We start from the raw sequence: 27327 nt of genomic DNA, 5'->3' as shown, positions 1-27327 counted from the left end.
GAGTATTGAGAGCTTTTTTAGGCATTATACTACCTTGATTCTTCGTGTCTCCTATGTCACCACATGGATGTCTGCCCATCTGGTGTATTTGTTCCTTCATCTTTATGGAGTAGGTTTTAATTGAAAAAGCGTTTGTGGATTAACTTGAATGCAGGGTATCACTTGGCTTGTTGCTTTGCCTTTAGTTCTAGGTGAGCCCAGGAGTGTAGTTTCTCAATGATTTCTTTTGTCTTAATCAATGTCAGCTGTGTCTATAAGTGACACAGTGGACTAGTCTGCTGTAGTCTGTAGTGATAGAAGTGTGGATTGACATGAATAAGCATCTCCTTGGGTGTGTATCTTTGGTCCACAGAGAGTTCGCTGTCAGTATCCTTGGCGAATTGGATAGCCAGAGCCTTATTTTTTGCTGAGCGAGACAACGGTGGTTACTCCCTTGTCCAGCTGGGAAGCCTGAGTGATGCTGGGGCACCAAGTGCCATGGCTCTAGGACTGTGTGATATGGACGGACTCTTCCTCAAGTCCTGCTAGGAGAGTCCAACTGGTGCTGTGGCTTATAATACCAACAGCCATAGTCTTAGGTCTAGGTGAGGGAACTGAACACTGTTCTAATCCTTCAGGCGACTGGGTATGAGTCCTGAGAGGTACAATGCAGGTAGGTTCTTCTCTATGTCCACTGGGTGTATTCCAGTGGCACCAAGAAATTTAGAATGACTTGTTACAGTCCTGGTATTGCAGGGTAAAGTAGTGTCACTACCCAGATCTCCCAGTGTTGGAGAAGATATTTTTATGGGATGCTTCTGGTGTTGGTCCCCAGAAGCTAAGGTGAATCCCCCTTGCTCCTGTAGAGTATGTGAGTGTAACTCAAGCTAATGCCCCAGAACTCCCACAGTTGCAGGAGGCAAGGGGGTCTTTCGTATGCCCCACTCTTTGCCCTGACTCTGACTGAGATGCTCATAGACCAGAGGTGTTCTATGTAACTTTTCATTGCTGTGTATGCCACTATGCTGGAGTTGTGGAGGGGAAGATAGCAAGGCAGCTTCCCTGCTCCAAGCCAGTCAGTTGTTTAGACCCCAGTCAGATCTCCAGGCTGAAGTAAAGGTCAGTGGGTGGGAGTTGGTGCTGTGGTGTAGCAGGTGAGGCTGCTGCCTGCAGTGCCAGCATCCCAAGTGTTTGCTGGTTCAAGTCCTGGCTGCTCCATTTCTAATTCAGCTCTCTGCTATGGCATGGGAAGGCAGTGGAAGATGACCTGGGCCTTTGGGCCCCTGTACCCATGTGGGAGACCTGGAGGAGGCTCCTGGTTTTGGATCACCACAGCTCCAGCTGTTAAGCCATTTGGGGAGTGAAACAATAGATGGAAGACCTATCTTGCTCTCTATCTTTGCCTCTGCGTCTCTGGAACTCTGCCTTCAAATAAATGAATAAATCTTAAAAAAAAAAAAGTCAGTTGGGTATAATTCCCTCTGAGTTAAAATTGCATCAGCTGGTGCACAGTAATTTCTTCCTACCTTGATGTGGTAAGATAGTAACCTACGGCTCGTGGCTGGTCATTATCTTCTCTCCTCTTGTCCTCTGGAATGATGCTCTATTATGTGTTAGCATGGATTATCTTTTTCCATCTCTTCATTATCAGTCTGCATGCATCCTTGTTGGTAAAATATGTTTCTTGTAGGCAGCAAATAGATGGATTTTTATTTTTTAATCCATTCAGCCAGTCTGTGTCTTTTAACTGGGGAGTTGAAACCATTTACATTCAGTGTGACTATTGTTAAGGACCGACTTTGCCCTGCCATGTTTCCATAAATAGTTCTATTTATGTATTTTGGACTTCATTTATACTTTAACTGGATCATTTTTCTTGTTCATCTACTTGCATAGTGATATTCCTGTTTCTGTGTTTATGTAGGGCATCCTTTAGCATCTTTTGTAGGGCTGGGAAAGTAGTTACAAATTCTTTTTTTTAACTTTTATTTAATGAATATAAATTTGCAAAGTACAGCTTATGGATTACAATGGCTTCCCCCCCATAATGTCCCTCCCACCCGCAACCCTCCCCTTTCCTGCTCCTTCTCCCCTTTCATTCACATCAAGATTCATTTTCAATTCTCTTTATATACAGAAGATCAGTTTAGCATATATTAAGTAAAGATTTCTTTTTTTTTTTTTGACAGGCAGAGTGGACAGTGAGAGAGAGAGACAGAGAGAGAAAGGTCTTCCTTTGCCGTTGGATCACCCTCCAATGGCCGCCGCTGCAGCCGGCGCACCGCGCTGATCCGATGGCAGGAGCCAGGAGCCAGGTGCTTTTCCTGGTCTCCCATGGGGTGCAGGGCCCAAGCACCTAGGCCATCCTCCACTGCACTCCCTGGCCATAGCAGAGAGCTGGCCTGGAAGAGGGGCAACCGGGACAGAATCCGGCGCCCCGACCGGGACTAGAACCCGGTGTGCCGGCGCCGCAAGGTGGAGGATTAGCCTATTGAGCCACGGCGCCGGCCCATATTAAGTAAAGATTTCAACAGTTTGCACCCACATAGAAACACAAAGTGAAAAATACTGTTTTAGTACTAGTTATAGCATTAAATCACAATGTACAGAACATTAAAGACAGAGATCCTACATGAGGAGTAAGTGCACAGTGACTCCTGTTGTTGACTTAATAAATTGACACTTTTGTTTATGGCATCAGTAATCACCCTAGGCTCTTGTCATGAGTTGCCAAGGCTATGGAAGTCTTTTGAGTTTACCAACTATCTTTCTGTGTTTCTGTGTGTAGCACATCATTAAGCAGCTTTTGTAAGGCTGGGTGAGTGGTGGCAAATTATTTTCAATTTGTTTGTTATGGAAGGTCTTTATTTCACCTTCATTCATAAATGTGAACCTTGTATGGTACTGTATTCTGGGTTCACTATTTTTTTTCTCTTAAGAGTTGTGCTATGTCTCTTCATTCTCTCCTAGGCTGTAGGGTTTCTCATAAGAGGTCAGCTGTAAGTCTAATTGGAGATCCTCTGAAAGTAATTTGGCATTTCTCTCATGCACATTTGTAATCCTTTCTTTATGTTTTACTTTTGAAAGTCTGACTACAATGTGTTGTGGTGAGGATCTTTTCATGTCTATTAGGAGGTCTATGTGCCTCCTGTACTTGGACTTCCCATTCTTTCTCCATGGATTGATTTTCATTCAGCCTGTTTGTTAAAGATGTAGTTGTAGATGTATGAATTAACTTCTGGGGCTTTATTCTGTTCCATTGTTTTTCTCAGAATAATACTATATTACACATAAACATTTGATATAAATATCACTACTAAAAGTCATCACAATAATTTTAATTATCAGTACGATTGTTAAAATTGTTGAGAAATATTTATTCACTGTATATGTTGAAGGTGCTAACTGAACATGATTGCAAATCATCCTATGAGAATCAGAGAAGCCATTCTACATATGTGGCATAAATTTAGTCAACTCTTTTATAGCACACAATAAGTAACACTCTACACCTCAACCAACCAAGCTCAGTGAATGTACCAAATCTCCGATCTTTCATCAAGTGAAGTACGTTGAGCTTATCCTCATCTGTGATTTAGTCACAAAGTGAATGGAAGTATTTGTTTTTCTGGATACAGCTTCCTTGAAGAACAAAGCACAGCCTCAAAGAAATGTTAGGTTTCATGTATGATCCATCTTATACAAGCCTTTAGAACTATGGGTTTTTCTGGTCCATAATGAAGTCTATGGCCTAATTTCATGGGGATCTGCAACAGTGAAACAAACATATTGAGAAGCAAAATAACTGAAGCACCACTAACAACAGAAGCAAAGAAGATAAAAAGTCCATTAAAATTAATACTTTTTTACAAATATATAAGCTACTTTACCCTCATATATCTGGGATTCCTTACAATTATCCAATGAAGTGTGTCAGCATTGTGTAAGGAAAGTATTGATCCATTTGTTCATTGAACAAGCTATTTATGGAACACCTATCTGCATTAGGCCTGAGACATAATGATGGACTTGTGCTCTTTTGACTTATATTGTAAGCAAAAAGGGTGAGTTTGAAAAGCTTAAACTGCATTCTTATGCATTATGGCAAACCATTTGTGAACAGTCACATACATTTAACTTTTTGTATGGTAAAGATTACAAGGTGATCTTGAGTAGGTAATAACATTTAAAATATTTATTTATTTAAAAGGCAGAGTGTCAGAGAGATTTTCCATTCACTGGTTCATTCCCCATTTTATTGCAACAACCAAAGCTGGACCAGACCGAAGCCAGGATCCAGGAATTCCATCCTGGTCTCCCACAGGGACAGCAGGAAACCAAATACTTGGGTCATTATATTCTGCCTCCCAGGTACATTATCAGGAGGCCGGATTGGAAGTAGAGGTGAGAGTTGATCTCAGATACTCCAATATAAGATTCAGGCATCCCAAGCAGTGGCTCAACCTGCTGGATCTATGGTAATACATATTTTAATTATATGGGAAGTCTTCAACTTAGAGTCTCGGGTCCTCTTCCTGCTGAACCTGTCCAGTTTACTGATGGAAAAGGGGCTTCAGGAAGCATTGTGCTTTTCTTTCCCAGCACTCTCTTGGATTTCCAGGGTAGGGTACATGGGGAACTCCTGAAGTCTTACAATGTTTTTACTAGTCATTTTTTTTCCTTCCTATAAATTTTTTATTCTATATTAACTTTCACATATCAGAGAAAACATGCGACATTTATCTTTTTTGGAACTGGCTCATTTCACTAAGCATAATGGTTTCCAGTTGCATTCATTTTCTTGTAAAAGGCAGGATTTTATTCTTTTTTAAGGCTGAGTAGTGTTCCATAGTGTATATGTGCCATATTTTCTTTATCCAATCATCAGTCGATGGACATCTGGGTTGATTCCATGTCTTAGCTATTGTGAATTGAGCTGCAATAAACAAGGGAGTACAGATCACTCTTTCATATGCTGATTTCATTTCACTTGCATAAATTCCCAGGAGTGGGATTGCTGGGTCATATGGTAGATCTATTTTTAGATTTCTGAGGAATCTCTGTACTGTCTTCTAGAGTACATTCCCACCAGCAGTGGATTAGTGTACCTTTACCCCTACATCCTTGTCAGCATTTGTTGATTTCTGTATGAGAGCCATTCTTTTGGGGTGAGATGAACCTCAGTTGCTTTTATTTGCATTTCCCTGATCCCACTTTATAATCATGCCACTCCTACAGTGTTGAAGGAGCCACCCACAGAGTAACATTCTGATCTCTACTGAATGAAAGGCAAGGACATAGGGAGATTTGGAAATAGGCTATAAATGATTGATAGCTTTCCAATGAATAGCCCCCTTGTCCCTGGTGTACAAGGAGCCCACTTTATCTAGGAGGTGAGCCTTCTATCAGTACATACATGATAAGGGCTGGTGCTGTGGTGCAGCGGGTTAATGCCCTGGCCTGAAGCACCTCAGTGCCAGTTCCGGACCCGGCTGCTCCACTTCCAATCCAGCTACCTGCCATGGCCTGGGAAAGCAGTAGAAGATGGCCCAAGTCCTTGGGCCCCTGCACCTGTGTAGCAGACCCAGAAGAAGCTCCTGGCTCCTGGCTTCAGATTGGTGCAGCTCTAGCCATTGTGGCCAATTAGGGAGTAAACCATCAGATGGAAGACCTCTCTCTCTCTCTCTCTCTCTCTCTCTCTCTGCCTCTACTCTCTCTGTGTAACTCTGACTTTCAAATAAATAGATAAATCTTTTTTGAAAAGTACATACATGGCTGGGCGGAGCCAAGATGGCGGAATAGTGAGGGCGCGCACCGATAGTCCAGGAAAATTTAGTTTAATAAAAGGGGAGTTACGGTAGCCTCAGAAAAAAGAACCAGGAAAATATTGCAGACAAAACTCTTCTGGATCCAGTGGGCGTGAATCGGAGGACCTACTGGGAGAACAAGGTCGCCCACCGCGCGCGAAAGCCGAACCGCAGGACCAAGCCGCGGGACTGAGCCGCGGAAGCCGAGCCGCGGGACTGAGGTGCGCAAGCTGCAGAGTCGGCGCGCAAGTGCTCGAAGGGGAGTGCAACAGCGGGGAGACTTGGGAAGTCCAGGGCTCCGAGTCCACACATCGGCGCTGGAAGGGGAGCAGACCTGCGTGGAGAGCGTGGGAGCCCACAGTTCGGGACATCAGCGGCAGACTCAACACACCAGCGCTGGAACGCGAGGTGAGCCGAACCTCAATAACCCGAGACACCGGCAGGCAAGCGGAGAGAGAAGACTAGAGGGAACGACCCCCGGGGCGGGGGGGACTTCACCAAGCTAACTGGAAGAGAGAGAGAGGGAAAAAAAAAAAAGGTGACTGGTACGGACACGGGTTTCTCTCTCTCCGCTCACCTCTCAAGGGCGAGCAAGACAAAGAGCAGGCGCCATCTTGGACATACGTCATAAACAGAGCGACCTCAGGTCTGCACCGGCCCTGAGCCTAGCAGTAAAACCTGACTCTGGGTGGGGCGAATTAACAGGAGATTAGGACTTAGTAAATTTATGGTGCTACTGAACTGAGACTGTGAAAAAAGAGACGGTGGGGGAGAGAACTCACGGAATTCACGTGAGCACTCTCCAGAGACGCTACAATTCCGTAACTTTGGCAACCCAGTGGGAGACTGAAGGAGAATTTGAGCCCACTCTAAGGGCCGAACAGATTCCCTGTGTGGTCCTTGGGAAAGAGCTTCTGATCTCTGGCTCCTGTGGGTATATCATTTGCCTGCTAACTACCTCCAACTTTGTTCAGCTGTGCAGAATAACTTCCCTGTTGAATCAAAAAAAAAAAGAGAGAGAGAGAGAGAGAGAGAGAGGTTTACCACGCCTAACCTGGGAGTGTCACCTTTGGCACACCAAACAGAGCTCTCAGGCCACACCCATCTCAAGCCCTAAGGCTCCATCAAAAACAGATAGTCCACTTAATCTAGAGTCATAGTATAACAAGAAAAAGCACCACAGTGAAGAAACCAAATATCTCCAATATGACAAATAACAAACGCAAAAACCAAGGTAATAAAAACAAGGAAGTCACCATGAAGCCCTCAAATGAAAAAGACACCCCAATTCAAGATTATGAGGATGATGACATAGAAGAAATGCAAGAAGCAGATCTCAAAAAATTGATAAGAACATTAAGAAGTTCTCAAAAACAAATTCTTGAACTACAGAAATCCTTAATGGACAAGATAGAAAATCTCTCTCGTGAAAATGAAATATTAAGGAGGAATCAAAATGAAACGAAACAACTAGTACAACAGGAAACTGGGATAGTGACTGAAGTGAAGAATTCAATAGATCAAATGAAAAACACAATAGAGAGCCTTACAAACAGAATGGGAGAAGCAGAAGAGAGAATATTGGACTTAGAAGACAGAGAACAGGAAAGGATACAGTCAGACCAAAGAAAAGAAGAGGAAATTAGGAATCTAAAACATATTGTCGGGAATCTTCAGGATACTATTAAAAAACCCAACATTCGGGTTCTAGGAGTTCCTGAAGGCATGGAGAGGGAGAAAGGATTAGAAGGCCTTTTTAGTGAGATATTAGCAGAAAATTTCCCAGGTTTGGAGAAGGACAGAGAAATCCTAGTACAGGAAGCTCACAGAACCCCTAATAAACACGACCAAAAGAGACCCTCACCACGACACGTTGTAATTAAACTCTCCACAGTGAAACATAAAGAAAAGATCCTAAAATGTGCAAGAGAGAAACGTCAGATTACTCTCAGAGGATCTCCAATCAGACTCACAGCTGACTTCTCATCAGAAACTCTACAAGCTAGGAGGGAATGGCAAGATATAGCCCAGGTACTAAGAGAGAACAACTGCCAGCCCAGAATATTATATCCTGCAAAGCTATCATTTGTGAATGAAGGTGAAATAAAGACTTTTCATAACAAACAGAAATTGAAAGAATTTGTTGCCACTCGTCCAGCCCTGCAAAAGATGCTTAAAGATGTGTTACACACAGAAACAAAGAAACACGGTCATCAATATGAAAGAAGGTAAAGGAAGGAAACCAAGGAAGGAAAGCTCACAGCAAAAGATCACAGGGAATTCAAAGCATATATTAGAACTTATCTTTGGCAAATGGCAGGGCAAAGTTACCACTTATCATTAGTCACATTGAACGTGAATGGCCTGAACTGTCCAGTTAAAAGACACCGTTTGGCTGATTGGGTTAAAAAACAAAACCCATCTATTTGCTGCTTACAAGAAACACATCTTTCCAACAAAGATCCATACAGACTGAAAGAGAAAGGCTGGAAAAAGATATACCATGCCAACAGAAATGAAAAAAGAGCAGGCGTAGCCATCTTAATATCAGACACCATAAACTTTACCACAAAAACCATTAAGAGAGACAAAGAGGGACACTACATAATGATTAAGGGATCAATTCAACAGGAAGATATAACAATTATCAATGTATATGCACCTAACTACAGGGCACCGGTTTATCTAAAAGATTTGTTAACGGACTTAAAGGGAGACTTAGACCCCAATACAATAGTACTGGGGGACTTCAATACTCCACTCTCAGAAATAGACAGATCAATAGGACAGAAGATCAACAAGGATACAGTAGATTTAAACGACACTATAGCCCAAATGGATCTAACAGATATTTACAGAACTTTCAATCCTACAGCTAAAGATTATACATTCTTCTCAGCAGTACATGGAACCTTCTCTAGGATTGACCACATACTAGGCCATAAAGCAAGTCTCAGCAAATTCAAAAGAATTAGAATCATACCATGCAGCTTCTCAGACCATAAAGGAATGAAGTTGGAAATTAGCAACCCAGGAATCCCTAGAGCATACGCAAACACATGGAGATTGAACAACATGCTCCTGAATGAACAATGGGTCATAGAAGAAATCAAAAGAGAAATCAAAAACTTTCTGGAAGTAAATGAGGATAACAGCACAACATACCAAAACTTATGGGATGCAGCAAAAGCAGTGTTAAGAGGAAAGTTTATATCAATAGGTGCCTACATCAAGAAATTGGAAAGGCACCAAATAGATGAGCTTTCTATTCACCTCAAGGATCTAGAAAACCTACAGCAAACCAGACCCAAATCTAGTAGGAGAAGAGAAATAATTAAAATCAGAGAAGAAATCAACAGGATTGAATCAAGAAAAACATTACAAAAAATCAGCCAAACGAGGAGCTGGTTTTTTGAAAAAATAAACAAAATTGACACCCCATTGGCCCAACTAACTAAAAAAAGAAGAGAAAAGACCCAAATCAATAAAATCAGAGATGAAAAAGGAAATGTAACAACAGACACCACAGAAATAAAAAGAATCATCAGAAATTACTACAAGGACTTGTATGCCAGCAAACAGGGAAACCTATCAGAAATGGATAGATTCCTGGACACATGCAACCTACCAAAATTGAACCAGGAAGACATCGAAAACCTAAACAGACCCATAACTGAGACAGAAATTGAAACAGTAATAAAGGCCCTCCCAACAAAGAAAAGCCCAGGACCAGATGGATTCACTGCTGAATTCTACCAGACATTTAAAGAAGAACTAACTCCAATTCTTCTCAAACTATTCAGAACAATTGAAGAAGAGGGAATCCTCCCAAATTCTTTCTATGAAGCCAGCATCACCTTAATTCCTAAGCCGGGAAAAGATGCAGCACTGAAAGAGAATTACAGACCAATATCCCTGATGAACATAGATGCAAAAATCCTCAATAAAATTCTCGCCAATAGAATTCAACAACACATCAGAAAGATCATCCACCCAGACCAAGTGGGATTTATCCCTGGTATGTAGGGATGGTTTAATGTGCGCAAGACAATCAATGTGATACACCACATTAACAGACTGCAGAAGAAAAACCATATGATTCTCTCAATAGATGCCGAGAAAGCATTTGATAAAATACAACACCCGTTCATGATGAAAACTCTAAGCAAACTGGGTTTGGAAGGAACATTCCTCAATACAATCAAAGCAATCTATGAAAAACCCACAGCCAACATCCTATTGAATGGGGAAAAGTTGGAAGCATTTCCACTGAGATCTGGGACCAGACAGGGATGTCCACTCTCACCACTGCTATTCAATATAGTTCTGGAGGTTCTAGCCAGAGCTATTAGGCAAGAAAAAGAAATTAAAGGGATACAAATTGGGAAGGAAGAACTCAAACTATCCCTCTTTGCAGATGACATGATTCTTTATTTAGGGGACCCAAAGAACTCTACCAAGAGACTATTGGAACTCATAGAAGAGTTTGGCAAAGTAGCAGGGTATAAAATCAATGCACAAAAATCAACAGCCTTTGTATACACAGGCAATGCCATGGCTGAGGAAGAACTTCTAAGATCAATCCCATTCACAATAGCTACAAAAACAATCAAATACCTTGGAATAAACTTAACCAAGGACGTTAAAGATCTCTACGATGAAAATTACAAAACCTTAAAGAAAGAAATAGAAGAGAATACCAAGAAATGGAAAAATCTTCCATGCTCATGGATTGGAAGAATCAATATCATCAAAATGTCCATTCTCCCAAAAGCAATTTATAGATTCAATGCAATACCAATCAAGATACCGAAGACCTTCTTCTCAGATCTGGAAAAATTGGTGCTGAAATTTATATGGAGGCACAAGAGACCTCGAATAGCTAAAGCAATCTTGTACAACAAAAACAAAGCCGGAGGCATCACAATACCAGATTTCAGGACATACTACAGGGCAGTTGTAATCAAAACAGCATGGTACTGGTACAGAAACAGAAGGATAGACCAATGGAACAGAATTGAAATACCAGAAATCAACCCAAACATCTACAGCCAACTTATATTTGATCAAGGATCTAAAACTAATTCCTTGAGCAAGGACAGTCTATTCAATAAATGGTGCTGGGAAAATTGGATTTCCACGTGCAGAAGCATGAAGCAAGACCCCTACCTTACACCTTACACAAAAATCCACTCAACATGGATTAAAGACCTAAATCTACGACCTGACACCATCAAGTTACTAGAGAACATTGGAGAAACCCTTCAAGATATTGGCACAGGCAAAGAGTTTCTGGAAAAGACCCGGGAGGCACAGGCAGTCAAAGCCAAAATTAACTATTGGGATTGCATCAAATTGAGAAGTTTCTGTACTGCAAAAGAAACAGTCAGGAGAGTGAAGAGACAACCGTCAGAATGGGAAAAAATATTTGCAAACTATGCAACAGATAAAGGGTTAATAACCAGAATCTACAAAGAGATCAAGAAACTCCACAAAAACAAAACCAACAACCCAATTAAGAGATGGGCCAAGGACCTCAATAGACATTTTTCAAAAGAGGAAATCCAAATGGCCAACAGGCACATGAAAAAATGTTCAAGGTCATTAGCAATCAGAGAAATGCAAATCAAAACCACAATGAGGTTCCACCTCACCCCGGTTAGAATGGCTCACATTCAGAAATCTACCAACAACAGATGCTGGCGAGGATGTGGGGAAAAAGGGACACTAACCCACTGTTGGTGGGAATGCAAACTGGTCAAGCCACTATGGAAATCAGTCTGGAGATTCCTCAGAAACCTGAATATAACCCTACCGTTCGACCCAGCCATCCCACTCCTTGGAATTTACCCAAAGGAATTTAAATTGGCAAACAAAAAAGCGGTCTGCACCCTAATGTTTATTGCAGCACAATTCACAATAGCTAAGACCTGGAACCAACCTAAATGCCCATCAACGGCAGACTGGATAAAGAAATTATGGGATATGTACTCTTTAGAATACTATACTGCAGTAAGAAACAACGAAATGCAGTCATTTGCAACAAAATGGAGGAATCTGGAACACATCATGCTGAGTGAAATAAGCCAGTCCCAAAGCAACAAATACCATATGTTCTCCCTGATCGGTGACAACTGACTGAACACCAAAAAGGAAACTTGTTGAAGTGAAAGGGACACTATGGGAAACGGTGACTTGATCAGCATAGCCCTGACTGTTAATGAACAACTTAATACATTATCCCTCTTAGTAGTTTTTTTTGTCTGTTCTACTTAATATGACTGATTTAATTTCTGTAATTAATACACAGTTATTCTTAAGTGTTGAAATTTAACTGAAATGTGATCCCTGTTAAACATAAGAGTAGGAATAAGAGAGGGAAGAGATATATAATTTGGGACATGCTCAAGCTGACTTGCCCCAAATGGTAGAGTTAGAAGCATACCAGGGGACTCCAATTTAATCCCATCAAGGTGGCATGTACCAATGCCATCTCACTAGTCCAAGTGATCAATTTCAGTTCGCAATTGATCATAATGAAAGGACTAAGAGTCAAAGGGAGCACATAAGCAAGTCTAGTACCTGCTAACACTAACCGATAGAATAAATAAAGGGGAGAGTGATCCAACATGGGAAGTGAGATACTCAGCAGACTCATAGAATGGCAGATGCCCTAAATAGCACTCTGGCCTCAGAATCAGCCCTAAAGGCATTCAGATCTGGCTGAAAAGCCCATGAGAGTATTTCAGGCATGGAAAGCCAAGACACTCTGGCAAAAGATCTCTGTGAGTGAGATCCCAGTGGAAAGAACAGGTCTTCAAAGAAGGAGGTACCTTTCTCTGAAGGGAGGAGAGAACCTCCACTTTGACTATGACCTTGTCTAAACAAGATAAGAGTCGGAGAACTCAAGGGGCTTCCATAGCCTTGGAAACTCATGACTGGAGCATAGGGAGATTACTGATGCCATAGACAGGAGTGTCAATTGGTAAAGTCAACAACAGGAGTCACTGTGCACTTACTCCTCATGTAGGATCTCTGTCCTTAATGTGCTGTGCATTGAGATTTAATGCTATAACGAGTACTCAAATAATATATTTCACTTTGTGTTTCTATGGGGGTGCAAACTGTTGAAATCTTTACTTAATGCATACTAAACTGATCCTCTGTAAAAAAAAAAAAAAAAGAAACTATCAACTCCCAACTTGACTCTCACTGGGATTAAACATGACAATAGGTCTGATCTGATTTCATCATCATTAAAAAAAATCATCTATTATTTTTCACTTTATGTTTCTGTGTGGGAGCAAACTGTTGAAATCCTTACTTAATGTATACTAAGCTGATCTTCTGTATATTAAGATAATCGAAAATGAATCTTGATGTGAATGGAAGGGGAGAGGGAGTGGGAAAGGGGAGGGTTGTGGGTGGGAGGGACGTTATGGGGGGGAAGCCATAGTAATCCATTATTCGTGCTTTGGAAACGTATATTCATTAAATAAAAGTTAAAAAAAAAAAAAAAGAAAAGTACATACATGATAGCTACACAACTGTGATAAAGGCATAAAGATGATAGAAACCAAATGCATCTTCCTCCTCTATCATGTAGAAGATTACTAAAGGATAGGAGCTGACTATTAAATGCACAACCCTAGAAATAAATCTCATTGGGCTTTATGTGATATTAATCATTCACATCTATTCTTTAAATTATTAAGAGGAGGGACTCCAAGCCTTGATATAAATTTACACTGTATTATGTTTAAATTTTAATGGGATGGCATATATATTTTCTGTAGCCAAATAGGAAGACAAACACATGCACACATACAAGTGTAATTTGTTAAATTTAAAAATTAAAATAGCTTAAAATCCACATATAAGAACTCCCAATCAATTACAAATAATTTATTATACAGCTACTTAATGCTTGAGATGAACAGAGTCCTCTGCAAGCCACCACTGGGAATTTATTGAAAAATAAAACCAATGCTAAGGTTAAGTTGAGGAGAGAGGGAGAGATAGTCTTAAATTGGAGAACTAGACTGGAAGGTTTAAGAACAGAATATCCACTTAGATGATGATGATGATGATGATGATGATAGCATACAGTAATGAATAAAAATGCAGAGGAGTGAATGGGACTGGGTCACATGGGGAGGTCCTCTTGCAGGGATATGGGATTTAACTAGGACTTGAAGGATGAGAAGAGAGTGAGAGAGGGAAGAAGTATCAAAGAATCACTATTAGTATGGAAAAAGGCCAGCTTTCCTGGAGCAGAGCTTTGGTAAGGTTATATTACTGTGAACAGGGAGTACCCTTCATATCTGGCAGAAATGACATAAATCAGTGACTTCCAACCGTGGCTGCACACTAGAACCACTGTGTGGCTCTTCAAGCCGCACCCTAGGTGAGTTACTTTAAGATTTTTGAAATGACCCAAGCATGAGTTTCCTAAAGCATCCCAGAGATTCCTATGTACAGCCACTGATTGAGCCACTGTCATGAGAGTGCCTGTACAAAGTGTGGTGGAAGAGAGCACCATGAAAAAAACATGATGAGGGGCCTGGGGCTGCATGGCACCAGGTTCCCAGGCGGAGGACAGGTGGCCTGGACCCGCCCCAGCCCAGGGACCACGGACAATGTACAGGCGAGGGAGCCACATGCTCTCTCCTTTTGGAAGCAAAAGAAGGAGAAACGTGAAGACTAATTAAAGATTTAAAATTAAAAAAAAAAACATGATGAGGTAACCATCGTCCTACACAGCTGTGCAAAACTCCCATCTCTAACTGACAAGAAAACAGGTTTTTTTGCTGTAGTTTTAGAAGATTACAAATAATAAAGTGATGTTAATCTGCATTGACACTGGGTGATTTTTATATTTTGTTCCACAAAGTCAGATTTAGAATACCAGAACCAAAATTCCCCAAAGATTTACAGATGTATTCTAAAAGATTCTTTGGTGCACAGAACAGATTTTAAAAAAATGAAAAAGAGAGCGTATTCTTTCTCTCAATTAAAACCCCTTTCAATCAAACATTCTTCACAAAGTTTACGTCTGACCTGTATTTCTTTGCAAGGTTTGAAGAAGTTCTGCAGGACTCTGACAACAGCAGCTTTCAATGTCATGAGAGCAAACCTCACGCCGATGCAGTTACGGGGTCCAGCTCCAAATGGAAGGTATGTATAAGGCTCTACGCTGTCCTCATTCTTCTTGAACCTGGTTCCACAACAGTACATAAAACAGGTTAATAAAGCATGAGAACCACAAAACTGAAGTACTCAAGGCTCTCACACTCCCTGTAGTATGCAGTAAAGGTTTGTGGAGTGGTCATTGTAATCCTGCTACAGTTACTTGGCTATGAAAATTGGATGAAGATCCTTCCTGTTTCCCTTACGCTAGAGGATCCCTCAGTCTTGCTGAGATGCATTTATATGAAGGTTGTTGACAGGAAAATTTATCTTTAAACTTGAGCATTATATTCATGGTAGTGAAAAGTTCATATTCTGAAAAGCACACAGGAAATGAGACAGATGAGGGGACAGTAAGTTTCTGCCTCAACTCACACTTCATATTGGTCATATGCACAATGAGGAAGAGCAGGAGAAAATGCTTCCCACTGTTGTAATGGTTATTTCTGCTTCCCATATATGCTTTGCTCTCCTTTTTTTCTGCCCTCTCCTCCTCTTCTCCCTTCCCCCTCGTCTTACTCCTCCTTCATCTCTTCCTCCTCTATCTTCTCTCTCAATCTCTGTGTCCCTTTCCTTCTCTCTCTGCCCCCACTCCCACACACTCACAGAGAGGTGTAAGTCAGATAGTTTACACAGGCAGTGAGGTTACTGTAATATCATCACAAATTTCCTTCCCTGACTCTTACACTAGTTTATAAATTCCTTGAACATTAAACCCATAGTTTACTCAAATTCGATTCCTCATATTAGTTTACTTTCAGGAAAAAAGTGCTGATTTGGGGAAAATGATAATAAAACCGTGCTGTGTGTTTTAAGAGTCCTTGTATCTTGGGAAACATCCTGAACTGTTTACAGTAGATGTGCTTCACAGTCATGGCACTCGGGGATTGTGGTTGTCCGGATGGGGCAGCTGACATGGGTCTGTGATTATCAGTACAGGTAATGGGCACATGGAGATTGATTGAAGGTACAAACATTGTATAAACAGCTTTATAGAGATTGTACATGTGTGTTTGTATAGGAGGGGGCTTCAAAATGTTAATGGAAAAAGTGGAATTAATGAGTTTTCATCAGGTTTTTGAACCCCTCTCATGTATATGTAACAACATAGAATAGCTTCTGAGTTACTGTGAGAAGTTAGCAGCTGTTCAAACTAAGTCAAATGTGATACTATTCTAGTTTTTTAAAAAAAAAAAAACCTAGATATGTTACTGTAAGGATATATATCACATTATTTTAATGTGTTGAGAATATGAGTGGGTATAGTTCTTTTGTTCTAGTTTATAGTCTGTAAAGTTGCCATGATTATCATCTTAGTAAATAAAACAAATCTCTGGAAAAAGACACTTAAAAGCAAGTTGTTTTACAATCACCTCTATTCTATCTAGAGAAACAGACATCAGAATGTGCATGGACTAGCCTAATTTAGAGGGGCCTCCCTTTCCCATGGGGTCTGTACCTTTCAGGGCAGAACTTCTCAGGCGCTGTCCAGTATTTTGGGTCTCGGTGAAGGACCTATCAATACTTTCACTAATGTCCCTTTGGGGATGAATACCCCATTCACTTCAATATCTTTCTCACAGCTCCTCTCGAGTCTGCTATATGTTGGGAATAATCTGAGAGTTTCATTCACCACCATTTCCAGATATTCTATCTGCAATAGGGCATCATAATCAACAGGGCCCTGGGAAGTAAGGAAGCAGAATTAGGTAAACTGAGATTTGGAATTAAGTTTCAACTCAGTTGATGCAGAGTATTGAAATGTTAAGCCCTCTAAAGAAAGCTCATGTTGGTAAAGGATCTTCTCATTTATAAACATGTTAATAACTACCATGGCTTTGATTTGCTCAATAATATGTGGGGAACAGTTAAAGAATATAGCAGAACTTTGGGACAATTCAACTATCCAGCACCTGAAATTCTTAGCACAGTCCTGTAGAGCTTTTTCTTTCTCATGTGACTAATCATGTCCAATAGACTATGGATATTACTGTCAAGTAAAATAACCCAAAGTAATAGGTGCTTTTAATCCTTTAAAAAAAAGGCCTCACACATTTGTAGCAATCAAGAAAATGGAAAAAGCAAACCTCAGATTCCTTAGTTGAAAAATCCTGCTTGGCAAACACTTGAATTACATGTAGAAATTTAGAGATAAATACTATATTATATAAAAATGCTATCAATTATTTGCAGAGAAACTAACTCCATTCTATCCCAAGTATAGCAATAGAAGGTTAAAAACAGATCTACCAGGACAGCAACTTCAGTTCTAGTGGAAGTTCTGCAGAGGCTAGGAACCCACACTCCGCCCCATCCTGTGTTGCTCCTCTAGACGCCCAGCTGCTGCTGCAGGACTTGACTGCAGTCCTCAAGAAGATCCTTGTGTCCACCTTACTGCCACAGCAGGCACACCACTCTCAAACACCAGGTCTCCTCACACCCCAGAGAATCCCAGTTTGGGCAGAGACATAAAAACAGTGTATGCAGTATACAACCATTGCTGGGTGTTGCACTGGAGAGTCCATATTGTAGAAGTTAGGAGTTTTCTCAGGATCCATACACCCTTGTTCACATCTTGACTTCTTCACCACCAGCTGTATAACTGGTTGATGAAAGGGGTGTGGAGCAGAGTCAGCCTGCACAGTGCAGGCCAGGGCCGCCTTGCTCAGTCAGCAGCAAAGCAGAGCAAGTCCAGCCACATTTAGCAGAGTAACTACCAGCAAGCATCAATAAATGCTTACTGTGGATGTGTCTGACCTTCAATTATTGCAGGAACAAATATCCAGTAGAGTAGGATCACTACTGTTTTACAAAGAATTTACATTTCTGCGAGTGGTATCCATCAGCTGTGTTTCTTTGTTTTGTATCTTCCTAAGGAATATCAGTAAAGATTTGATGTTCACACTTTGTGCAGCAGTCACCTAGTGAGCCCTGAGGGAGGCTCCTGGCTTCACCACTCTCCAGGATCTTCCTCTCACCCTATTGGGTAAAACTGCATCAGTCTCCCCCTGCAGCTTCTGTTGGGCATCAGGGTGAGGGGCCAATAAATACAAAATATTGGAAAGAGTACTGCCAGTGGTCTCCTAGCCAGCCAAAACAAATGTAACTGCTTGGGCTACAAGCTCCATATCAGAGCTAAAAGGAGAGGAAACGCCTTTCAGGTACAGCAGGTCAATGCAAAACATCACCAAGTAGATGAAGAGACGTTCCGAGATCCACAAAGGTAAAAGTGGTAAAGCAATTGAAAGAGACACAGGGAGGGGTAATCGGCCTGATGTCTCTCTTACAGCACCAGGAAAGAATTATTTCAGTTGTTTTTCCCAAGATCTATGCTACTCTTGGTCATCTGTCCCACACTGTGCCATCCTCACTGCCACCAGAACTGGGTCATTTCAGGAGAGAGCATTTCTGACACACTCAGTGTTACTGATATGTCTCATGGGCAATTGTAAAAGTACTTTAGCTCGGCCAGTGTTGTAGTGTGATGGGTTAAGTTGCTGCCTGCAATGCTGGCATCCCATATGGGCACCAGTTCATGTCCCAGCTGCTCCACTTTTGATCCAGCTCCTTGCTAATGTGCCTGGGAAAGCAGCAGAGAATGGAGCAAGTGCTTGGGCCCCTGCACCCACATGGGAAACCTGAAAGAAGCCCTGGCTTTGGCCTGGCCCAGCTCTGGCCCTTGCAGCCATTTGGGGAGTGAACCAGTGGATGGAAAATCTCTCTGTATCTTCCTCTCTCTCTAACTCTGCCTTTCAAATAAATAATTTAAATAAATCTTTTTGCAAAAACATACTTTAGCCACAAGTAGCAGGTAGTATTGTTCCCCAGGAAAAATCATTTTATTCTAGCTACAATAGGGACTGAAAAAGTTTGAGAGTTTCTAATACTAAGGTTTCATTGTAGGGGAAATTGAAGGATTTTTTTTTCATCTAAATATGGGCCACAGATAGACTCTGGTTACTCAGAGGGAGGAGCAGCATTCCCAGCAAACCAGATCTCAGTAGAAATGCTGGTCTCAACCCCCAACCTAGAACCACAGAGTCAAAATCTGCACTTTGACCAGATGTGATCTGTGGGCGCAACCTAGCTTGAATCACATGGGCTATTCCTTTGAGAGGTATTAGGTACTAGGAGACACAAGGCACACATCTTTAAACAGGGCCATCTCAGGATACACAGAAGTGACAGAACAAGAGCTAATGTGGCAGGGTGGTGGCTGACACGAGCCTACTGAAGCAGCAGTGTGTTGATGGGATACTGCGCGGCATGTAAACAGTGAGGTTCAGTGAGAAGAGATTACAGTGCTTATTCAGTCATGACCTGAGTGCAGTTTTCCCTAATATCTGCCCCATCATTGATCTAATTCTTGCGCACCAACCAGACCTTATGACCATAAGTTGGCCTCACTTTTAATTTTTCCCCATAGAGAAGCTAAGCATGGTCAGGCACTGGTCTGTGAAGACCAGATTAGATGCTTTTCATCCCTAAAGCCCTGAAATGTACATCATGCCTGCTTCTACTATGTAATTCATAGCTAAAAACAATGCAGAATGAGTGTGGAAAAGGTATACAGAGTTCTGATCTACTAGTGATTGCTTTGATGTTTGGGGTAAATTCAAATATGAAATCCTTTTTTCCCTTTGGCATGTTCCACATAAAACCAAAAAGCTCAAAAGTTTATTGCTCTACTGTCAATTATTGTAAGCGCTAATCTTAGAGAACCATTTGAACTTGAAATTTAATTAATTAAGACATCGTTTAATTAGCGACGGACCAATAGCCACAGGCCAATGCTCAATAGCAATGTCTAGTGATACAGAATATTCTTCTTTATTAAAGATGTGTTAACACTATATACAGAAAACAGATAGACAGATGGATAGAAGTAGATACAGACAGATATATTTACACTGGTGTGAGGGAGTCAGCCTATCCCAGTTCTCTGGAATCAATTGTTAAATATTGTTATTTTTTGAGATGTCAAACCACTGGTTACTTCAAACTGACCATGCTAAGAACACTGTATTTATGTCACAGAAATGGGCAGTAAATTAGGGGTTTATTGTGTGTGTGTGTGTGTGTGTGTGAGAGAGAGAGAGAGAGAGCACTCCAAACAGACTTGATTTGATTTTCCTAGCTTTGTTCACTGAAGGATCTAAAAGTAAAGGAATTCCAGTTGGAATGGTCATATTGAGTTCCCAGATTTTGGTTTCTTTTTAAATTCTATTTTTTAAGCTTTTCATAGGTTCAATATAGTTCATAGATACAATTCTAAGAATATAATGCTATTCCCTTTTCCCTGTTTCTCTCTCTCCCTCTCCCTTCCTCTAACCCTCCCTCTCCTCCTCCCCCTTCTCCCCTTCACTTTTTATTAAAGCTTTATTTATTTATTTGAAAGTCAGAGTTACACAGAGAGAGGAGAGGCAGAGAGAGAGAGAGAGAGAAAGGTTTTCCATCCACTGGTTCACTCTCCAATTGGCTGCAATGGCCAGAGCTGAGCCAATCTGAAGCCAGGAGCCAGGAACTTGTTCTGTGTCTGTCTACTCAGTAGATAAAGTGTGTTTTAAGAACAAGAAAATAACTGGAAACACTTTGTTAAAGTATATTCACTAAATAAATTAAGTTTTTCCCATTAGTATAAATAAATAACTTCTATTGAAAATTTTTGAGACTGTAATTATCATCTTCCTCTTTTAACTTTTACCTACTTGATTCCATCATCCATGGATTTTTAAACTGAATCATTAAGAGAATGGTTGAAAATTAATGACTTTCTAAATCTATCATTTATTCTACATCTATTACTTGCTATCCCTTTTAAGGGAGATTATTCATTCTCCTTCATTTATTTAATATAAGACTCTGTATGTGTGTGTGTATGTGTGTGTTTATGTGTGCGCCAATGGGGAAAACTGAAGTCAGTTAATTTAGTGAATATAATATTTTAACCAAGTGTTTCCAGCTAACAATACCACTGTAAGCATAAGGAGGAGGATGAGAAAAGATTCATGAGCTGACCTGAAAGGACCCTTGGGGACAAATCCGAGAGAATTTGAACATCAAAATAAATGGTGATAGTAAAAAAATACAGTGGTAATATATAAGATCCCATAGAGATGCATGTGCACACACACAGAGACATATATTTATTAAATAAGGAGAATAAATAGTCTCCCTTACAAGGAATTTCAGGCCCGAAATGTAGAATATATGATATAGAAAGTTATCAATTTTCAGCCATTCTCTTAATGATTCAATTTAAAAATCCATGGATGATAAAAACAAGTAGGTAGAAGTTAAAAGGGGAAGAAGATAATTACAGTCTCAAGAACTAACCATAGAGGTTAATTATTTATACCAATGAGGAAAAATTGTTATGAACAATTCAGTTAATTCGGTGAATATAATATTTTAACCAAGTGTTTCCAGCTAACAATACCACTGTAAGGACGCTGTGCCTCTGACTGACTGTCTAGATGCCAATTTATGGGCAGCAGATCAGGAAGAAGGTGGGACACAGAATGTGGTCTGAAGCTGGAGATCCACAGACCACTGATTTCCAGGCATGAAATACTTCTAGAAAGAGTCTCTAGATATCATTGATACCGTCTAAATATGTGCCTTTCTGAAACTGATGAGCAGTGCTCATCTGGCTGGAAAACTTGCTGATCCTTTCAGAACAGCGGTATCTCTCTGACCTCCCCAACCATGGACCCTGAAGCACTCCTTGGTTATCTTTATGGGACTCTGTATCCTTGGAATTCTGGGAGTTAATCATTCATTGATGTAAATCTATTTGGTTCTGTAAGCAGAAAGAAAATTTCAAAATCACAGTCACTTGTGAATTCACAAGATAGGAGTGTGGCACTTACTGTACCCCACCCCTTCTAAGGATATAGTCCCTTTAAATCTGGAAGTCTAGAACCACCAAGTCACCAGTGAACAAAAAGCTCCCATCGACAAACACTGGTGAGCAGGATTACTTCCCTGAGAGAAATCCAGCTGCACAGCCCAGCCACCTTTTGTTCTCTGCCCTCCTTGATCCTGAGCTGCTCTGGCTTCTGAACACAGCTTCCTGGATAAAGAATTGCAAGCTCCTCTGGCTGTCGTGCCTGCTCACTCAGGAAGAACTCATGAGCTTCAGTCCTTTTTGTTCTACCCCAAGTCTTCTTGTTAATTCTTTATTTGAACCTCAGAGGGACAGAATGAGACAGAGGGACCTCTCATCCATGGGTTCCTACCACAAATGCACACAACATCAAGGGATAGGCAAGGGCAAAGCCAGGATCCTGAGATTCAACCTGGGTCTCCCATGTAGATGGCAGGGACTCAAGTATGTGACCCATCACCTGATGCCTTCCGGCATGCACGCTGCATGAAGCTGGAATTGGAAGTGTAGCAGGACATTAACTTAGGTGACCTGATATGGTGTGCTAGAGTCCCAGTATACACCTTAATTCCTGCCTAAATACCCACCCCTGTTGCTTTAATTTAAGCCAATTCCCGCACAGATTAATCTGAAATGCTTAGAGTGTCCTGGTAGCGTTTGTGAAAGCATCCTCAATTACTTCACCCTCTGAGAAGGTTATAAAATATTTAGTAACACTGAGGTACCCAGTCCTCCTTCTCTGACCTGCGGATATCTTTGTGCAGACCTGGGGTAAGCAGTTTGTGGCCTCAATGCTCAAAGAAGACCCTTGACACTCCAGGCCATGAGCGGCTCAAATTTAAGAGATTCTCCTCCAGCAGGCTGATAGAGCCCTCTATTGGAGAATGTGAAAATAAGAGACTTGCAACAGAAGGAATTTTTATCCATTTGAAGTTCAAGGGAAATGATAGGACCAGTTAAATTTTTTAAAATGGTTTAGTTATTTGATGTCAGAGTTTCAGAAAAAGATAGAAACAGGGAGAAAAATCTTCCATCTGCTGGTTCACTCCCCAGATGGCCACAACAGCCAGTGCTGGGATGGGCTGGGCTGGGTTGAAGTCAGGAGCCAGGAGCTTCTTCTGTGTATCCCACATGGGTGGCAACAGCCCAAACAGTTGGGCCATTTGTTGCTACTTTTCTCAGTCCATTATCAAGGAACTGGATTGGACAAGGAGAAGCTGGGACATGAACCAGTGCCCATATAGAATGCTGGCATCACAAGCAGAAGTTCTACCCACTGTGCCATAGTGCCAGCCCCATATAATATTAAATATGAATAATCCTTTGATAATTTATTGAAGGGGGAAGAATTTCAAGATGGCGGAATAGGGAGGGAGCACACTGATAGTCCGGGAAAAGATAGTTTAATAAAAGTGGAGATACTGTAGTTTCAGGGAAAAGTTAGGGGAAAATCAGAAGAGGAAACTCTTCCGGAACTAGTGGGACACTGTGGACCTATGTAGAGGGCACGGACACCCACAGCTTAGGACCCCAGCTGCCAAGTCTACACACCAGCACTGGAAAGGGAGATGAGGCGAAAACACAGTAGCCCAAGACACTGGCAGGGAAGCGGCAGGAAGAGCCTAGAGGGAATGAGGCTTGAAGCCCTGCTGGGGAAAGTTCACTAGGCTGACTGGAGGAGAGAAAAAAATGAATAAATAAGGGGGACCAGCACAGACACGAGCCTCTCTCTCCACTCATCACCTTACAAAGCCGAGCAAGACAAAGAGCAGGCACCATTTTGGACATATGTAAAAGCTGCGCCTGCCATCAGCCAAGCAGAAAAACCTGACTCTGGTGGGGAGAAATAACAGGAGGTTAGGACCTAGTAAATGTGTGGAGTTAATGAACTGAGACGGTGGGAAAAAAAAGACTGAGAGTGTGGGAGGGGACTCACAGAGTACCGGAGAAGTGAGTACTCTCTGGAGATGCCACAAACTCGGTAACCTTGGCAACCCTGTGAGGGATTGCAGGGGAATTTGAGCTTACACTGAAGTCTGCACAGATCCCTTGTGTGGTCCTTGGGACACAGCAGAAGAATATTATACCCACAGGGGCCAGAGCTCAGAGCTCAGGACTGCCTTCAACTCTGCTCAGCTGTGCGGATATACTTCCCTTCTGAATAAGAGAGAGAGAGCGAGAGAGCTAGAGAGTGAGAGAGAGAGAGAGAGAGAGAGAGACCATGCCTAACCTGGGTGTGTCACCTTTGGCACACCCTTAATGCTGAAGAACCCAACAGAGCTCACTGCCCACACCCATCACAAGACTCTAAGGATCCATCAAAAGCAGACAGTCCACTTAATCTAAGGACATAGTATACCGAGAAAACCCACCACGGCGAGGGAAAAAAAAAAAGAATAAACCAAAGAATATCTCCACAATGCCAAGCAACAAACATGGAAACCAAGGAAACAAGAACAAGGAAGATATTTGATGCCCCTAAATGAACTAACAACCCCAATTCAAGATTATGAATATGATGAGATAGAAGAAATGCAAGATATGGATTTCAAAAAATTTATGATAAGAACATCAAGATGTTCTCAAAAACAAATTCTTGAACTACAGAAATCCTTACTGGACAGGATAGAAAATCTCTCTCATGAAAATGAAATCTTAAGGAGGAATCAAAATGAAATGAAGAAACTAGTAGAACAAGAAATTGTGATAGCGAAGAGAAATCAAAATGAAATGAAGAATTCCATAGATCAAATGACAAATGCATTAGAGCGTCTTAAAAACATAATGAGTGGCTGGCACCACGGCTCAATAGGCTAATCCTCCACCTGCGGTGCCTTCACCTCGGGTTCTATCCACCTGCGGTGCCTTCACCTCGGGTTCTATTCCTGGTCGGGGTGCCGGATTCTGTCCTGGTTGCTCCTCTTCCAGGCCAGCTCTCTGCTGTGGCCAGGGAGTGCAGTGGAGGATGGCTCAAGTGCTTGGGCCCTGCACCCACATGGGATACCAAGAGAAGCACCTGGCTCCTGGCTTCAGATCAGCACAGTACGCCCGCCGCAGCAGCCATTGGGAGGTGAACCAACAGAAAAAGGATGACCTTTTTCTGTCTTTCTCGCTATCCACTCTGCCGGTAAAAAAAAAAAAAAAAAAAAAAAAAAAAAAAAAAACAGAATGAGTAGAGCAGAAGAGAGAATATCAGACTTAGAAGACAGAGCACAGAAAAGTATACAGTCAAACCAAAGAAAAGAAGAGAAAATTAGAAATCTAAAAAATAATGTCAGAAATCTACAGGATACTATTAAAAACCCCAACATTTGGGTTCTAGGAGTTCCTGAAGGCATGGAGAGAGAGAAAGGATTAGAAGCCCTTTTTGTGAGATACTAGCAGAGAACTTCCTGGGTTTGGAGAAGGACAGAGACATCCTAGTACAAGAAGCTCACAGAACCCCTAATAAACATGACTCAAAGAGATTCTCACCATGACATGTTGTAATCAAACTCAACACAGTGAAAAATAAAGAGATTCTAAAATGTGCAAGAGAGAAACCTCAGATTACTCTCAGAGCATCTCCAATTAGACTCACAGCAGACTTCTCATCAGAAACCCTACAGGCTAAGAGGGAATGGCAAGATATAGCCCAGGTACTAAGAGAGAAAAACTGCCAGCCCAGAATATTATATCCTGCAAAGCTCTCATTTGTGAATGAAGGTGAAATAAAGACCTTTCATAGCAAACAGAAATTGAAAGAATTTCTCGCCACTCGTCCAGTCCTGCAAAAGATGCTTAAAGATATGTTACACACAGAAACACAGAAACACGGCCATCAATATGAAAGAAGGGAAAGGAAGAAAACCTCCCAGTAAAACATCACAGGAAGTTCAAAGCATATATTAGAAAATATCTTTGGGAAAATGGCAGGGCAAAGTCACTACCTATCAATAGTCACATTGAACATTAATGGACTCAACTCTCCAGTTAAAAGACACAGACTGGCTGAATGGATTAAGGAACAAAAACCATCTCTTTGCTGATTACAAGAAACACATCTTTCCAACAAAGATGCATGCAGGCTGAAAGTGAAAGGGTGAAAAAAGATATTCCATGCCAACAGAAACCAAAAAAGATCTGGCGTAGCCATCTTAATATCGGACAACATAAACTTTAACACAAAAACTGTTAAGAGAGACAAAGAGGGGCACTATATAATGATTAAGGAATCAATTGAACAGGAAGATGTAACTATTATAAATGTATATGCACCTAATTACAGGGCACTGGTTTATTTAAAAGGTATATTAAAGGACTTAAAGGGAGACTTAGACTCCAATACAGTAGTATTGGGGGACTTCAATACTCCACTTTCAGAAATAGACAGATCAACCAGACAGAAGATCAACAAGGAAACAGCAGATTTAATCGACACTATAGCCCAAATGGATCTAACAGATATCAATATAACTTTTCACCCTACACTTAAAGAATACACATTCTTCTCAGCACTACATGGAACCTACTCTAGGATTGACCACATACTTGCCATAAAGCAAGTCTCAGCAAATTCAAAAGAATTAGAATTATACGGTGCAGCTTCTCAGACCATAAAGGAATAAAGCTGGAAATTAGCAACTCAGGAATCGCTAGAGCATATGCAAACACATGGAGACTGAACAACATACTCCTGAATGAACACTAAGTCATTGAAGAAATCAAAAGAGAAATCAAAACCTTTCTGGAAGTAAATGAGGATAACAACAAAATATACCAAAACTTATGGAATACAGCAAAAGCAGTGTTAAAAGGAAAGTTTATAGCAATAGGTGCCTACATCAAGAAATTGGAAAGGCACCAAATAAATGAGCTATCAATGCATCTCAAGAATCTAGAAAAACTTCAGCAAACCAGACCCAAAACTAGTAGGAGAAGACAAATATTACAATTAGAGAAGAAATCAACAGAATTGAATAAAAAAAATTACAAGAGATCAGTAAAATGAAGAGCTGTTTTTAAAAAAAAATAAACAAAATTTACATAACATTGACCCAACTAACTAAAAAAAGAACAGAAAAGACCCAAATCAATAAAATCAGAGATGAAAAAGGGAATGTAACAACAGACACCACAGAAATAAAAAGAATCATCAGGAAACACTAATGCAATTAGAGGAACATGGTGGACCTACATGGAGGGCGTGGGTGCCCATGGCTCGGAACTCCAACAGCAGGGAGCATACACACCAGCGCTGGAAAGTGAGGTGAGACTAGACCACAGCAGCCCAAGTCACTGGTGAAAAAGAGGCAGGAAGAGCCTAGAGGGAATGAAGCTTGAAGCTCCATGGGGGAAAGTGTATCAGCCAAACCAGAGCAGAAAAAAAAAGGGATAGTACATACACATTTCTCTCTCTAATCACTTTAAAAATGTGTACTGGTACAAGCTGATAGAGTGGGTGTCATTTTGGACATACATAAA

The 27327-nt window shown here is 41.1% G+C and overlaps 1 pseudogene across 1 annotated transcript; it reads right to left on the bottom strand.

Annotated features, from left to right (window-relative positions):
• Window positions 1-3525: 3525 nt before the first annotated feature.
• LOC103345258 (cytochrome P450 3A19-like) lies at window positions 3526-27061 on the bottom strand (annotated as a pseudogene). The gene is made up of 7 exons (XR_016226348.1): window positions 27041-27061; window positions 23801-23860; window positions 21698-21777; window positions 17954-18110; window positions 16435-16659; window positions 14847-15003; window positions 3526-3746 (listed from the first exon to the last, which is right to left on the bottom strand). The product of XR_016226348.1 is annotated as a cytochrome P450 3A19-like (transcript).
• Window positions 27062-27327: the final 266 nt, after the last annotated feature.

This window comes from Oryctolagus cuniculus, chromosome 19, assembly GCF_051225735.1.
Source record: "Oryctolagus cuniculus isolate XC-2025 breed Fujian yellow rabbit chromosome 19, ASM5122573v1, whole genome shotgun sequence".
NCBI classification, from domain to species: domain Eukaryota; kingdom Metazoa; phylum Chordata; class Mammalia; order Lagomorpha; family Leporidae; genus Oryctolagus; species Oryctolagus cuniculus.
The sequence above is the reverse complement of the archived record's forward strand: the minus strand, read 5'-3'. Positions and strand labels throughout refer to the sequence as shown.